The 17,128-nt window shown below is 36.0% G+C and overlaps 1 long non-coding RNA gene across 1 annotated transcript; it reads left to right on the top strand.

Moving 5' to 3' along the window:
• The first annotated feature begins 1,285 nt into the window (after positions 1-1,285).
• On the top strand, positions 1,286-16,627 carry LOC110676237. Its single transcript, XR_002500197.1, has 2 exons — positions 1,286-1,803; positions 16,446-16,627. It is a non-coding gene; the product is annotated as an uncharacterized LOC110676237 (long non-coding RNA).
• Positions 16,628-17,128: the final 501 nt, after the last annotated feature.

The following is a 17,128-nucleotide window of genomic DNA, read 5'->3' as shown; positions in this document are numbered from 1 at the left end:
AAGCACCTTGACAGTTCTTCTATGGAAACAACAGTCCCGTGTTTGCACTTGTCATTTACCGATGGAAATATTTACCGGTCAGCTACAGGTCAATCCAGTTGAATCGCTTGAATCCCGTGTCAATGCATTTACATTTATTTGCAATTCCATAACATATAATCAGAAACATGAAGATCTGTTGGAAGAATAACGAAAAGATGTTTGGAATATGATGCAATTAAGAATAATAAGAAGCTATTAACTGATTCAAATGATGAACATCCTTCAACTTCATGATTTCAAGTTCCAAGTTTCCTCATACGCAATTGAACCGATATCATTTCCCACTATATATCTTGATGAGAGGTACCAGGGAACAGACAGCTTCTTATTTAGGCTTCAAATCTCTTTCAAATTTTGGTCACCATCCTATTGAGGCCATCACTCCACGTATTTGTATGGTCATCTGTACAAATAATATTCACTTTTGGAACAAAATACCAAGCCGACACAATAGGGTCCTAAAGCCCTGTCCCAATTTTAGTGCCAAACGCTTAAGTTTAGGCCAAAAACACATGTTTACTCAATTTTCTAATGTTTTCCGTTGGTTAAAGCTCAAAAAAATATTTTTTTAGATTTTGTCACATCTTTTGGCTTAAACTCAAATTTTGGGTGTATTTTGTTTTCCGTGTCCCTTACGAAATGTCAGATAGGAACAACCCCAGTGGTCGAACTAAAACCACTGTGGTGTTTTTGTCGACTAAGCGAACGTCAAACATGATCAAAAGTGTCAAGGTTCATTTTTTTTTTTTTTTTTTTGTATTCAGTTGGAGCTGCCTGACAGCTTAACTTGTCAAGGCTGAACCCTCGGTCTGGCTTTTGCCAAGTTTCCCCTCTACCAGGACCAATACTCAGACGGACTAGGCAATGGCGCCCACATGAACATTGTTTTTTATTAGTATTGTGACGTGGTACACAGCAAAAAATAATGTAATTTGCATCGACGTAATTCACCCGATGTAATGAAAATCCGATGTAACAGCAAAAATCAGATGCATAATAACATCTTTTTGATGTCATATTACATCGCCCTGAAATTACACGAAAACAAGATTACCATATCCCCATTACATGATACTTGTGTAATATCCACATCAAAAATGTAGAAATATTACACAGAAACCGCTGCAACCAAGTCATTCCGACCAACGTTGTTATATTACACAGATTGAATTGCTATTTTGTATCAATAACTGGTGCGATAATAAGTCTCGCAACACTGCCCATGTTGCAACGAAGTCAGTCAGCATGCAGTCCGCGTGTTTTACTCTCATTTTTCCGATTTTTCCGGCGCCATTAATGGAATGAAATTCCGTCGCGAAAATAACTAGGAAAGTGAGCGTTTTGATAGTTTAGTGGTGCGATTTGTCTGCAAGACGGCCGCTGAGGTGTCCACAGGTGATTTTTCTTCTACTCCTCCGAATGCGGCCAAGAAAAATGCAGCAGAAGACACATCAACGGAATTGCTCGTACGTACGCGCCCCAACGGATGCTGTCATCTTCCTGGGGAATCAGGAATCCAGCCGAAATTTGTATTATGCCCATTCCGAGGCCTCAAGAACATCTTGCCGTATGGTTCCGGCGAACAGAATCCGCTACAACACGAGCTGTTCCAAAAGTTCTAGCACACCAGCCGGACAAAGACCCGCTGTTCAGCGCTCAGGCTGCCGAAGGAAACCGAACCGAGAATCAGGAACCACCGAAGGTATACGGATTTGATTCTACATGGGTTGTCGCGAGACGCCAGCTGCTTCGGTGTGTTGGGTAAGTGACGATTCTATAACATTCCCCCGAATTCCAACCCCCGGATACTCAGAAAACTATATGAGGGTTGGTTGCGCCTGAGTTCAGAGACCGGATGCTTAAAAAAAAGGGAGACCACCATCCATCCGGGATAATCGCGAAAACCCGAGGAATGGCCGGGAAATTGTAGGACACCAGGAAAAAGTACTATGTGCAAAACTAGAAAAACTGGCATAAATCGTTGGTTTCCTGTTAGTGTTACTTGAAAGTTCCTTGTAAATCCGGATTCCTGGCGGTAGGCATAAGGCAGAGCTAAGGGGTGGTCTACTAATTACGTAAGATAATTTTGGCGGGTTTTCGAACCCCCCTCTCTCTCATGGTAAGATTTTTTGTACAAAATTTCAAAATGCTTTGTATGGCGCGTAAGATATACCAGGGGCTTGTTCATAAATTTCATAACGCTGAAGGGGGTGGGTGGGTATCCTAAAATTGTTACAGCTCATACAAAATGTGAAGAGTATCAATACAAAAAGCGTTACAAGGGGGTGGGTGGGTGTCAAAAATGGCCATTTTCGGCGTTATGAAATTTGTGAATAAGCCCACCAAACCTCCCTCCCACCAAAACTCCTTACGTAATTAATGGACGGCCCCTAACAGATTTTATAAAAATGTCTTGGGAGATCTAAGTGGATATATGATGATACTTTTGCCTGAAAAAGCTTTGTTTGCAATAAAAACGCAACAATAAAATGATCCACGACAAAGCCCATATGTGATCCCTGACAAGATTTTGTAAGAATTTCGTCATATTTATAGCAAATTCTTCTAGCCATTCGCTGAGATCTTTAACGGATGAATAAATGGCAATGTCCCTCAGGCATTCTTAGGCAGATTGTTGTTCTTGGTAAAATCTTCGAATACTTAGGAAGATACTTATTTGGATTTATGTCAAATATTTTGGCAAGCGAGTGTTCATATTTTCTTTGGTGAGATATCGTTTCAATCCTTGATTCCAAGAAGTGCTTGACCAGATCAAGAATTTCTTCAAGCACCATGTCTATCGTATTCTTAGAAGACATGGGTTATCTTTATCACAGTTTTTCTTGTTATGGAACTATACTATCAGTTCTTCGTGTATCTGAAGAAATAAAATATACCCCTTTGTGTGGTCCTTAGCCTTAGCGGTTATAGATCGACTTATGGAACGATACTAAAATAGAAATTCCATGGTTACTATGATGGTCCCGAGGGTGTCTACTACCTGGAAAAACCTGGAATTATCAGGGAATTTTATTCAAACTAGAATTCTGATGGAATTTCGATCACTATCAGGGAAATTATGTTAAGGCAGTAATTCATGGTTCACGTTCAATTCTCGTCAAGACCCAGAGCAACCATTATTTGCAAGAAAATTCGCTTCAGTCGAACAAAAATTCGCCACTGTGCCGCTATTTGAGCTGTTCAGTGAGAATCCTTTCAAGTATGAACTTTTATCGACATACCAAAACATGATTGATGTTTCTAATATCTCTTTATTGAATATGTAAGGATTGACATATCTAGGGCTGGTAGCAGGTTTCTTTTTAGAGATCACTTTTTTTTCAGGTCTTAAAAAAGTCTCTATTTTTTTTTTTTTTTTTTTTTTTTTTTTTTTTCAGGTCTTAAAAAAGTCTCTATTTTTGATGGTGGTAGTTGGTCCCTAGTGATTTATCCTACCTCCGTTCTGGTCACGATCTTCAGATTATCGTGATTCGTCAACATTCGTATTGATAAAGTGGAGGGACATGGTTGAAATGGAGTTTAAAAGAAACGAATGTCAGAACAGGTATCCACCGGCGACGCCAAACGGACCAACGTAATGTGGTGTAATTTGGGATTTGTGGATTGAATACTGATATTTTTTGCCAAGCATCAATATGGGTGACTTTCGAGGATAGCGAAACGTAAGAGGGGTTAGGACAAGGTTGTGGATTTACTGGGTAAATCCATCACATTGGGGTTATGACTCTGTGTCTTGTCAGGAATAGGGTCTGATTGGTATGGTAGTATGCAATAGAGTTCGGAATTGATAGACAGACTTTGAGGAAAGAAGTTTTGAACGTAAGGCAGCAGCACCTTGGATCTTGGAGGGCGCAGGTCTGGAGAGTTGGGCAGCTGTTCATACTAGGTTACATTACGTAGAAAGTGGAATCTGTTTTGCCGTGCACAAATTATGGGAAGTATTTGAAAATGTTTTCTTGTTCAGATTGGGTAACGCAAGAGAGGATTTTTAGCTCTGCGTTATATTAGGAGGATATTATAGTGCATGGTCTACTGATGACTGTGTATTTTAAGAATGATCGAATGAAAGCTTTGTTGAGTAAAGTTACCGTTGAATTTTTGCAGTTCGTAATTGTTTTGAAATGTTTGTCGGACAATAAGAAAATTTTCTAGGGTATTTGTTTGGATGCTAATGCATTATATTAATAAATCTAATTGTTCGTATCACACGCGAAGCAAGATATTCTTAATCGTTTTTCTTTTCTTCTGATGTACAGGTTAACTGGTATATTTAGCTAAAATAATGAACAATCATACGCATAGAGCCTACGGGTCATGCAGTTAGGATTGAAATTAAAATAATATTGCGCATTTCTTTCACACCATAGGTTTATCGCAGAAGTTTTTACATGTGCGGAGGCGTTGGTAGAGGTGCGCGATTGCGTCGAGTCGGGTCGGTGTTTTCAGCGGACTCATTTTTCGCAAATCGAAGAATGAGTGCTCTGAGGGCATCAACATGATTCGATGAGGTCCCACACTTTTATTTGCGCTTTTGCACTTGTAAATGTCTTACTAAATAGGAATACTTTGTGTTAGGGAAAGTGCAGGAGAATAAAATATAATTCATTAGAATTTTCTGATAGAGGCAGAGTTCACATGTTACTTAGGTATTTAAAAGCAAATGAGAACCACATTAAATAATAGATAAACACTAATGGTCATATTTTTATATTTTCATTTCATCGCGGTCCTCATTGCTCGAGCGGAGACGACAAAACTCGAGGTGGATAGAATCGACGCAACTACGACACGGAAAAGAAACAGATGAGAAACTATCGATACATTTATTCAACTATAAAAACCACGTTTTAACGTAATGACTTTATTTCTTCTCGTTTCAGCAATCCAACAACCAAACCATCTCTACTATCTTTTCATTTCCTCTTCGTTACATTTATAGTCCCTCTGGCACTGAATCGAATGACGCATTCCGCTTTTTATTAGCGATGTCTTTGCTGTACGTTGAGCATGGTGTCGGAGGTGATGTGCTGTGTAGAACATCGGATGTTCTACACGGCACGCTACTTCCGGCATTTTGTTTGGCGTGCGGGATAGGCAGTGCTAGTGATGATATGAAGGCCGCTATTCGGTTTAGTGCCAGAGGGACTATATCTATTTAATGTATCTGAAGCTTGTGGGACCGCTTTAATTCCGGCGCCTGCTTGTGGAAGATCCCGGTGTGCTAAACGGTATAGGACATGTTAACGGGGGAGGCTTGGTAGGTCCTCACCCAGCCCGTGTCTAGATGGGCGGATAATTGTCTGCCAGGGTGTGGATTGAGCAATTACAATTACAATTACAATTAAAAAAGTCTCTATTTTTGATGAATGGTCTATGAATTCTCTATTTTAGCCAAAATGGTCTCCAAAGTAACTTTCTTCCATATCTTGGTTGCAGATAATTATGATGCAAATGTCTTCTCGCATTTCTCGAGAACAGCTTCAGAAATTATCCTAGTGGTTTCTCCAGAGGTTTCATCTGGAACAATATCAGGAACTAATACAGGCTCTGTAGAGAAGCCTTCAACAAGAAATTCATCTACCTATTCTTTCAGCAATTTTTCAAAGGAAGCTTTAGGAATTTCTCTAGAATTTGCTTCTGGAAATCCTTGAACCCTTCAACGTTACTACCTCCTGTAATGTTCTCAGAGATTACTTTATACAATTTATCCAAAGACTACCCTAGAACTTCTCCACATATTTTTTCACTTACTTTTCAACCGAATTCTCCGGTTGTGAGATCTTCCAAACATTTCCACTGAATTTATTTCAATAAAACCCGCAAGGTAGGCGTAATTTTTTTTTTTTTTTTTTTTTTCTTTTTTTTTTTTTATTTCTTTATTAGTATCATTCCAAACATTACATTCATTTCTTATATCTAGGTGTTCTGTGTTATTTGACAACACTATCATCCTAATTTGGTAAAACAAATTTAAGATTTAATTAACATTTTGTTAACAACATATTACATTTCATTTGCCGTAGCAGTTCAGTTTTTTTTACAGGTGAGTTGATTTCACCTGCTTATAAGAGAAAAAAAAAGTTTTTAATATACTACTTAACCTAACTTAACCTAAACATATAACGCATTAATCGTGGCAATAGAAGATTGTAACGATTTTTGCCTGAAATTATTAATGATTGTATTTGACATTTGTTCCAATGTTTCAACATTGGATATTCTATGTAACTCATTGGTACTATACCAGGGAGGAAGCCTCAGAATCATTTTCAAAATTTTATTTTGAATTCTCTGCTTGAATCCCCTCAATGTGATTTTTGAAAGTTAAATTCTTATCTAGCATGAGCCCTAGATACTTAACTTCATCTGACCAATTTATTGGAACCCCTCCCATCGTGACAACATGTCTACTTGAAGGTTTCAAATAAAGAGCTTTTGGTTTATGTGGGAATATTATTAGTTGAGTTTTGGAAGCATTAGGAGAAATCTTCCATTTTTGCAAGTATGAAGAAAAAATATCCAAACTTTTTTGCAATCGACTACAGATGACACGCAGGCTTCGTCCTTTGGCGGAGAGGCCTGTATCATCCGCAAACAAAGATTTTTGACATCCCTGAGGTAGCTCAGGTAAGTCAGATGTGAAAATATTGTATAATATTGGTCCCAAAATGCTGCCTTGAGGAACACCAGCTCTTACAGGAAGTCTTTCAGATCTGGAGTTCTGATAATTAACCTGAAGTGTACGATTTGACAGATAACTTTGAATTATTCTAACAATGTATGTTGGAAAATTAAAGTTTTTTAATTTTACAATCAAACCTTCATGCCAAACACTGTCGAATGCTTTTTCTATGTCTAGAAGAGCAAGACCAGTAGAATAGCCTTCAGATTTGTTGGAACGGATCAAATTTGTTACACGTAAAAGTTGATGAGTGGTCGAATGTCCATGGCGGAATCCGAACTGTTCATTGGCAAAAATTGAATTTTCGTTGATGTGGGCCATCATTCTGTTCAAAATAACCTTTTCAAAAAGTTTACTGATGGAGGAAAGCAAACTGATTGGACGATAGCTAGAAGCTTCTGCAGGATTTTTGTCTGGTTTTAAAATTGGAACAACCTTAGCATTTTTCCATTTGTCAGGAAAATATGCTAATTGAAAACATTTGTTAAATATATCAACTAAAAATGATAAGCTACTTTCTGGAAGTTTCTTGATGAGGATGTAGAAAATTCCATCATCGCCAGGAGCTTTCATGTTTTTGAATTTTTTAATAATAGTTCTCACTTCTTCCAGATCAGTCTCCCAGGCATTTTCGAAAACGTTCTCTTGATTGAGAATATTTTCGAACTCCTGAGTAACTTCATTTTCAATTGGACTAGTAAGTCCTAAATTAAAATTGTGCGCGCTTTCAAACTGCATAGCAAGTTTTTGAGCTTTTTCGCAATTAGTTAGTAATAATTTGTTTTCCTCTTTCAATGCCGGTATTGGCTTCTGAGGTTTTTTCAAGATTTTAGATAATTTCCAAAAGGGCTTAGAGCCAGGGTCCAATTGAGAAATTTTATTTTCAAAATTTTTGTTTCTTAACTGAGCAAAACGTTTCTTGATTTCTTTCTGCGAATCCTGCCATATAATTTTCATAGCAGGATCGCGAGTGCGTTGAAATTGCCTTCTCCTCACGTTTTTAAGACGGATCAAGAGTTTAAGATCATCGTCTATAATCACGGATTCAAATTTTACTTCACATTTTGGAATTGCAATGCTCCGGGCTTCAACAATGGAATTTGTTAAAGTTTCAAGAGCATTGTCAATATCAAGTTTAGTTTCTAAAGAAATGTTAACATCAAGATTGGAGTCAACATACGTTTTATATATATTCCAGTCGGCTCGTAAATAATTGAAAGTGGAGCTGATAGGAGTGAGAATCGCTTCTTGGGATATTTGAAATGTAACAGGGACATGATCAGAATCAAAATCAGCATGAGTAACTAATTGGCTACAAAGATGACTAGAGTCGGTTAAGACCAAATCAATCGTAGATGGATTTCTAGAAGAGGAAAAACATGTGGGGCTATCAGGGTATTGAATTGAGAAATATCCTGAAGAGCACTCATCAAATAAAATTCTGCCGTTGGAATTACTTTGAGAATTATTCCATGACCGATGTTTGGCATTAAAGTCACCAATGACAAAACATTTTGACTTATTGCGAGTCAATTTACGCAAGTCAGTTTGGAGCAAATTAACTTGCTGCCCAGAGCATTGAAAAGGCAAATAAGCAGCTATGAAAGTATATTTACTAAACTGTGTTTCAACAGAAACACCTAAAGTTTCAAAAACTTTAGTTTCAAATGACGAAAACAGTTGATGTTTTATACGCCTATGAATGATGATTGCAACTCCCCCACATGCCCCATCAAGTCGATCATTACGATAAACAAAAAAGTTAGGATCTCTTTTGAGTTTAGATCCAGGTTTTAAATACGTTTCGGTAATAACTGCTATATGCACGTTATTAACCGTAAGAAAATTAAACAGCTCGTCCTCTTTACCATTCAGAGAACGAGCATTCCAATTTAAAATATTTAAATTATTATTTGGATCCATTAGAAAAACGTAATCCAATAACAATTTGATTTGTAAATTTTACACCTACTTGGACTGCTTCAGTCATAGTGGTGGCTTTGAACATTGCATCAATCATTAGATTCAATTGTTCAGTTAGAAAATTAAAATCAGAGGCAGACATGTCATGTGATTTCCCATTGGAATTTCCGGTAGACGATGAAGTGGAGTTACCTGTGGCGGTAGGGTTTCTTCCATTTGATTTGAAACAAGTAGAATGGGTACCCATGGATCGAACAGGGGAGGAGTTCCAATTTCCTGATACGATATCGGCAAAGGATTTACCGTGGGTAGATACATTCGAAATAGAAAGATTCGAACGGCTACCCGACGGATTAAAATTAGTTTGTGAATGAGCATGATTATGATCTTCCTGATAGGTATGATTCATGATCAAGCGATCGTTAACTGAAAAATGAGCATTGTTCGATACTCTACCAGGTAAATTCCGGAAACGACCGTTATCGTAACGGATATTATCTTTCATCTGCCTGGCACGAGCCTCAATGACCTTTTTGCGTGAAGGACAATTCCAAAAATTGGACTTATGGTTAGCCCCGCAATTACAACATATGAATTTGGTGGTATCTTCCTTCACTGGACAGACGTCTTTGGCGTGAGAAGAACCTCCGCAAATCATGTATTTAGCATCCATGCGACAATTTTTTGTACCATGACCCCACTTTTGGCACCGACGGCACTGAGTAGGGTTCTGGTAATTTCCTCCAGGTTTTTGGAAATGTTCCCATGTCACACGGACATCAAACAAAAGTTTTGCTTTTTCTAAAGCTTTAATATTATTTAGTTCTTTTTTGTTAAAGTGAACTAAATAAAATTCTTGAGAAAGCCCTTTCCGAACAATGCCAGATTGGGTTCTCTTTTTCATAATGATTACTTGGACTGGGGAAAATCCAAGTAAATCATTTATTCCATTTTTGATCTCTTCAGGTGATTTATAGTCACTTGAGAGACCTTTCAAGACAACTTTGAACAAACGTTCAGTTTTGTCGTCATAAGTAAAAAATTTGTGCTTCTTCTCTTCAAGATGTCTGAGAAGAAGCTCACGATCTTTAAGAGTTTCCGGCAAAACGCGACAGTCTCCTTTCTTTGCGATTTGGAAGGAAACCTTGATTCCCCTAATGGAGTTCAAGTTCTCCTGCCTAAATCCCCCAAATTCGGAACAACTGACCACGATAGGCGGCACTCTTTGCTTCCTCACTTGAATCAAAGAGCCTGGGCTAGAGGCTGCTTCGATTTGGTGTTCGGAAAATTTGTCTAGAGCATCGAACTGATTGCTCATTTCGATACAATTATTCATTTCACCCTTGGAAGAAAGTTCGCATTCCGGGGAAGCGTCCTTTCTTCCATTCTTGCCACGTGTAGTGACAGTTTTAAAACCCACTTTTTTGGAAGGAAGTAGTGAATTCAGAGATTCACCCTTCCTTTTGTTTGTTGTTGATACCATGTTTAATTAATAAACGAAAGAAGACGTGACCTTCGAAAGGTTTTTTCCCAAGACGGTGTCCAAGAAGGATTACCACCGCTAGCTTACGCCAACGGGTCCAACGAAAAATCGAAGGCACGGGTCCAAACAAGGATCGTAAAGGGATCAATAGTTGAAAAAGTAGTACTGAAAAGTACTGTTTTAGTAGCACTGAAAAGTACCGTTTTTAATTTTAGCACTGAAAAGTACTGTTTTTGTAGCACTGAAAAGTACTGTTTTATTGCTTTAGGTAGTTTTTAAGAAAACTTCCAAGAGCAGAGAGAATTCGTGTACGCACAGCACGAAGGTACGATGCGCACTGAAGGTAGGCGTAATAATTATTATCAATAACGTACAACCGGTACCAAATATTTTTTCAAAAAAAGTTCTAAATTTTGAGAAATAATTCGTTAGATACATTCTCCATACAAATATTTTTCGCGTTAAATTTTAGCGATTTTTCGTGCATATACACTAGCGCATGCAACTTCCTTGAGAAATCTCTTAGAACTATAGGAGGAATTCCCAACGAAATCTTAGGCATATTCTCTGGATTAATTCCTGGAGGTATCCTTAGAGAAATCATAAAGGAATTCTGAAGGACAATCTTGTAGAAAATCCGGAGAAATCCTTGAAGACATCTTCCAGGAGGATTATTCCAACATGTTTTAAACGGGAGTCTTGGAGGATGTCATAGAAAAACTGAATGAAATTCTGGAGGACTAAGCTGCCCATTATCGCATAACAGTCCCATGTCGACTTTTGACCGATTTGCGATTTTTGCATAAATCAACTCAACATCGTCAGAAGATCGATAAAAACTGTTAAAAAAGTAGCCTTTGTTCCTAACTTGTACAAAAACAAACCCCATTTGTGTTGTCCCATCTTGAAAATATTCGCATAACAGTCATATCAAAGTCCGTACAGTGTTCGGGCTCAGAATGGGTACCTTTTCCATTACTACATACGGTCTCTCGGTACTACTAGTTATTTACTGATGTGTAGAGAAGTAAAGAGAAATCAATTATACAGTGAAACCTCCATGAGTCGATGTTCTATGTCCTAATATCGACTCATGGAACCATACTTAACAAAATTTCATGGTAACTTTGATGATTCGCTCAAACAGCTTTCCAAAGCAGTTCTGTTTCGTGACTCGATGTTTCCATGAGTCTATGGTCCCTTCAGATATCGACTCATGGAGGTTTGACTGTATTTAATACACACTTGCTTACGGCATTGTAAATGTCATGTATTCACGTTGTTGTGGAGGTTTTATGTTTTGGTGAAACTGGCAACACTGATGAAGCTATATACGATTTCTATTATGATTTACGAGCAGTGTGAATTGAGAGAAAATCAAGTAAAACCTAAGTTGATAGTTGGAGAGTTGTTCTTCGGAATGTAAGAAAATACTATAATGTAAGTCCAATTGTAAATTTAGTTAACTTAATGTAAATAATTATTGAAATAAATTTCCAGCATTGAAGCTGATCAAACAGAATCTGCTGTCAATAAGTGTTGAAACGTTCCGAAGCTGAGACTACCCAACACACGTTGTTACGAAAATATTTTCAAATTAGTGGGTATCACACATAAGTATGTATTATGTGGTACGAGAGGAATAAAAATAAATTAGCAACAAAAAAAAATATTTTCATTTTACATTTTTTTATTTGAAAGCTAATAAAAGTGCGCGATTGCATCAAATCGAGTCGGTGTCTTTAGCGGGGTTATTCACCGCAGTCCAAAGAATAAGTGCTCTGAAGACACCAACATGATTCAATGCAATCTCGCACTTTAATTCGCATTTTCGCACTTATGAAGCCGCACTTCGCAGTCCAGTAGTGAAAGAAATACACAATATTATATTGCATATAATCGCATAACAGTCTCGCTACGATTTTTGTGCACTTTAAGGCAAATTTTCAACTTAAATTCAAAAGAAATTTATTAGGAGCGAAAATGTTTCCACATTTCAATCGTCTTTTTCTCAGTTTGTCGTTTTCCAACATGGGACTGTTGTGCAAAGAGGGGCAGTAAGGTACTTCTAGAGAAAAATCCGATATAATATATGAAGAAATTCCTGATGTACAGGTTTTTATGGAATTTTTGAAGTTCATTTGTCAATCGCATGAACTGAATGAACTATCAGGCAAATGTCAAGAACTAAGAGGTCATCGTAAGGTTCTAATTTGTAAACATCAGACTACACCGAAACAAATTCATTTTCTGAACTCATGACTATTTTGCGAAAATCTAAGCCACTGGTTAGAACTCTCGCCTCTCACGCCGAGGACTGGGATCGAATCGCTTCCCCGAGATAGTCACTTATGACGCAAAACAATATAGTGACGGCTTCCTATGGAAGGTAAGTGAAGCCGTTGTTCCCGAGATGAACTGGCCAAAAACTAAAAATCTTGTTAATGAAGAAAGAAGAAAAAAAAATATTTTTTTGAGGTGATCCAGCCTTGTGCTAACAATATATCTCTCTAATTAAGATAATAATAACTTTTAAAAAAGAATTTGTTTAGGAGATCCTAACCCCATTCTTTCTGTTATTCTTTCTTCCATTTTCTTAGGGATTCTTTGAAATAAAAAAACATATATACAGTTTATTCCCTGAATATAAGGAGATGAACCATCCATAGGGCTGAAAATCTCCTCAACAAAGATAATACCAATAATAATAACTTCTTCTTTGGAAGACAACAAAACACCTCCGGTGATTATTCAAGGAAATATATTACATACCTAAAGAGGTTCCTCCTGATCTTTATCTAGGAATTTATCCAGCGTTTCATGCAGGAATCACTGCTGCTGTTCTTCCAAATATTTATCGTTCAATGTCTCTAGTAAAGCCTCCATGGATTCTTCAAAAAGTTTTTCACCCGAATCCAATAATTCCTCGGAACATTCTTTAGAGATTCAGTTCGATGTTTTTCAAAAAGTTAATTAAAAAAATTGGCGAGATATTATTTAGAAATTCCATTGATTGATTATTTTCAATAATTATATAATTTATTTAGAAAATCCTCCAAGTCTTCTTCAAACAGAAATATTTCCTAATTTTTTTCAACAATATTTTTAGTAATTTCTAAAATATTTCGGAGCCATCCCCGGAATGATTCCTTCATGAATCATTTGGACAAATCTCTGTAGAAATTCCTGAAGGTTCTCCTAAAGAAATATTTGTTTGTACAGCTAAGAAATCGTAGAAATTTAATTTGCGAAAACGGCCTTACAGTTGAGGTCAAAATACGCGTATCAATCAAATACTTCGTGTGCAAATACAAGAGGTTTGGTTCCGGAGAGTTCACGGAATTCAATTCGATTTTTTGGCAGAATTCTAAAACGAATTCTCACAAAATGTATACATGATCTTCTCATGAATTTGTCCAAATGTTAAGCAATTGCATAAGGTATTATAAAAATCAGAAGGAAATCTTGGGGAATGTTCTTGAATATGTTCTCGAGAAATTTTATAAAAAACATTGAAATGGAAATGGAAAAAAAATCCAGGAGTTACTCCTGGAAGAATTAAAAAGCCTACTCAAAGAATTTCTCATATTTTGAAATGAATGGAATTTATGGATGGATTCCTTTAGGAACGCCTCAGGATAATCATGGAAAACAAACTCCTGATGTAAAATCTGAAAAAGAAAAACAAATACATTGCTAGAGAATTTCTAAAAGCTGATTGAAGAATTCATGGAGGGTCTCCTGGAGCAACATTATAAAGTACTTTAGGAGGAAATCTAGAAGAAATTCCTGCAGGAATTACAAAAAAAAACTAGTGAGGACCTTATGTGAAAATTTAACAAAGTTTGCTTGGATGAATTAATTTAAAATTTGAACTGAAACTTTTGAATGAAATGTTTTTTTTGTAGTAAACTAAGAGGGAACTTCTGGGGCAATTTTATAAGTTATGGGAAGTATGCACTTCAACAGAAAAGTAATCGCCTATCTCGATGCACGGGAAATTTCTTGCGAGGAATGCTCAAGAAAAGCATTTTTCTTTGATCTCAGTATGCAGTTGAAAAGAAATGTCAATTCAAATGGAGCTCACTGTAGAAAATTTCTTGAGCATTTCTTCCGCAGAAACTTTTACTTGAGCGGAACAGCATACCTAGCTTTGCCCAAGAATGTTATTATATAAATCTTGGGGAAATTCCAGTAATAAGTCCAGAAGCAATTCCTTAAGAAACACCAAATAACAACGTTTTGACAAATTCATCCAAAAAGATCCTATGGAAATTCGTAATCATGCGAAAATAAATATATATATATATATATATATATATATATATATATATATATATATATATATATAAATTTGATTAAGTCCGGAAGCAATGTCACATAGAGCTAAAAAAACTCTAAATATGAGGAGAAATAAAAAATGAGGGATTTCAGAATAAAAACCTATTGCGAAAATCGTACAAGAACTGTTGAAGAAATCCTAAAAAAAACTGGATCAATTTTCTAAGAACGCTTAGAAGCATTCCACTTCTACTCCTTGAGAAATCCTAAGAGCCTCTTAGTAAAAGGAAATCTTGAGGGAGCGAACACATCCCGACCAACCAGTCTTCATAATTCTTTATAGCTCTTTGTCCAACGATGGCGATAACTAACGATGCAAAACGAATCGGTATCAATCGCTCTCGAAAATCCCTAAGTGGTAGACAGGGATACAGTAGATTAAATCCAAAAAGAAACTAGAGCAATGACAGAACTTATAAATAAATTAATGTGAAAGTTCCAGTGAAATTTCATAAAGTAACTTTGGCAATATTCAGAAGAAATCATTAAATAAAAGTATGCTAAAAATATATTAAGAAATTCATGAAGCAATTACATGATAAACTTCTCGAATAATTAAAGAGATTTTCTAAAGGAGGAATCAAAAAGGAGTTCCTGACAAAACAGCTAGAAGGTAATAAATCTTCGAGCTGTTTAGTGGAATACCTATAAATAAATACAAAACCCGAATTTTGTACTATACTATTTAATTCAACAAATAAACTCGAACACTCGAGTCTAGTACACGACACTGAAAACGGCCTTACCTCGAAATACGTGTATCGGTTAAAGGATACAAACTCTAGTGGAGTTAAGCGGTATAGTACTAAATTGTTTTTTTTTTATTTCTTCTGGAAGGTTTTTTGAATGAATTACAGAAAGAACTCAAAAGCAACTCTTGTAGAGAAAAATAATTTGAAGGAATTCCAGGAAGGCAAAAAAGTAAATTTATAGATTTACAAATGAGGCTTCAAAAATAACACATTTAGATATTTTTTAAATATTTGAAAACAGTTAATTAAGCTTAGAAGTTCCGTTATAGATAATTAAAATAGTTTTTTAATAAACCTTTTGAGAAGACTGAATGTTTCTGGACAAACATTTGCGTCATCCAAAAACATTATAAACTTTTAGAAACTGCTGATGAAAGCTGAAATTTTTTGATAATGTGAATATAAAAAAAATCCTATTTATCATGAAGTGATGCAAATATGTCAAAGGCTACTTCTTGCACTCATAGTTGAGCGGGTTAGAAGCAAAGGAGTGTATACAATGTTTAGACAATTTACACCATCTTAAGTCAAAGACTGCACAGACTGATCGATTACAAACCCAGTAGCCCAGCGATGAATTTTTCGCTTGACGAAAAATTTCCACCGACTGGAGCGGGAAGCGAACCCACACCCCGTGGAACAATACGACTGACTCCGCTAACCGCACGGTTACAATGCCACGAGTGTAAGTGGCAGAAACTTAGTTTTGATAAAATAGATTTAGTTTTATATTCATTATATAATTATATTATATTTATTATATTTTTTTATTTTATCTTTATTAGAGAGATTTTCAGCCAAAGGCTGGTTCATCTCTGTATATTTATTATAGAATAGAAAGGTTTTTCATAAATTTTTCATTGCATACAAATTGTATGAGAGCTCAAAAACAAGCCAGTTCCTCAAAAGAAAATATACATAAAAACCTTGGCTTGGATTTCAACGGTATGACTAAAAGAAAAATAACTTGCGAAGTATCTGCATTTCTAGACGAGGAAACTGACAGTAGAATTCCGAAAATTTCAGGTGAAAGATTACCGGAAACGGGTTTGTTGAAATCTTTGCATCTAAGAATTTCCCAAAATCAAAGAAAGAATTTAAGATCTCGAAAACTGGTAATTCTGTATAATATTTGAACACAACTTTAGTTAATGTAGAAAACTAAAATCCTATTCAATAATATATTCTTTTCTTTTTCTAGATCAGCACGCAATACTTGAACGGGCTTTGCAGAGCACATGTGAATCATTCCGCTGCGGTTCGTCGTATTTATCTCCTGAAACATCCCAACCGTTATACTTCATCAGTCTGATAATGCAATAAAAAATGAAATAAATTATTTCAAGATGATACGTACAATAAAAAATTGTAATTCATATTTAATTGATTCTATATTGTGTCTATTAATAAATTTTATAACGCTAAAGGGGGTGGATGGGTGTTCTCAAAATGTTACAGCTCTTACGATATTTGAAGAATGTTCATGTAAAAAGCATTGCGAGATGGTAGAAGACAGTTCAAAATGTGCATTTTTGGCGTTATAAAATTTGTAAATAAACCTTATGTATTATTTTATTTATTTGAAACCTATTTTATCTTTTTATCATCAAATTATTTTCAATGGTTGATTAAATTGCTTTTATCATTTCAAGTTAAAAGATTCAATAATTCAATATGTGGGTAAACCCTTATTTTACATCATAAATATTATTGAAAAGCAAAACATGATAAAAAAGCAATTTAATCAACCATTGAGCAGAATTAGTGATCACTGTTTTTGCTAAAATCGCTTAGATTACATAGTTTTCATATTACATCGCATCGATTACATCGTATTGTGTACGTTGAATCTATTACATCGGAGCCATTACATCGGTCGCATTT

Source organism: Aedes aegypti, chromosome 2 (assembly GCF_002204515.2).
Source record: "Aedes aegypti strain LVP_AGWG chromosome 2, AaegL5.0 Primary Assembly, whole genome shotgun sequence".
Taxonomy (NCBI): domain Eukaryota; kingdom Metazoa; phylum Arthropoda; class Insecta; order Diptera; family Culicidae; genus Aedes; species Aedes aegypti.
This window is presented reverse-complemented; position numbering and strand designations above follow the sequence as displayed.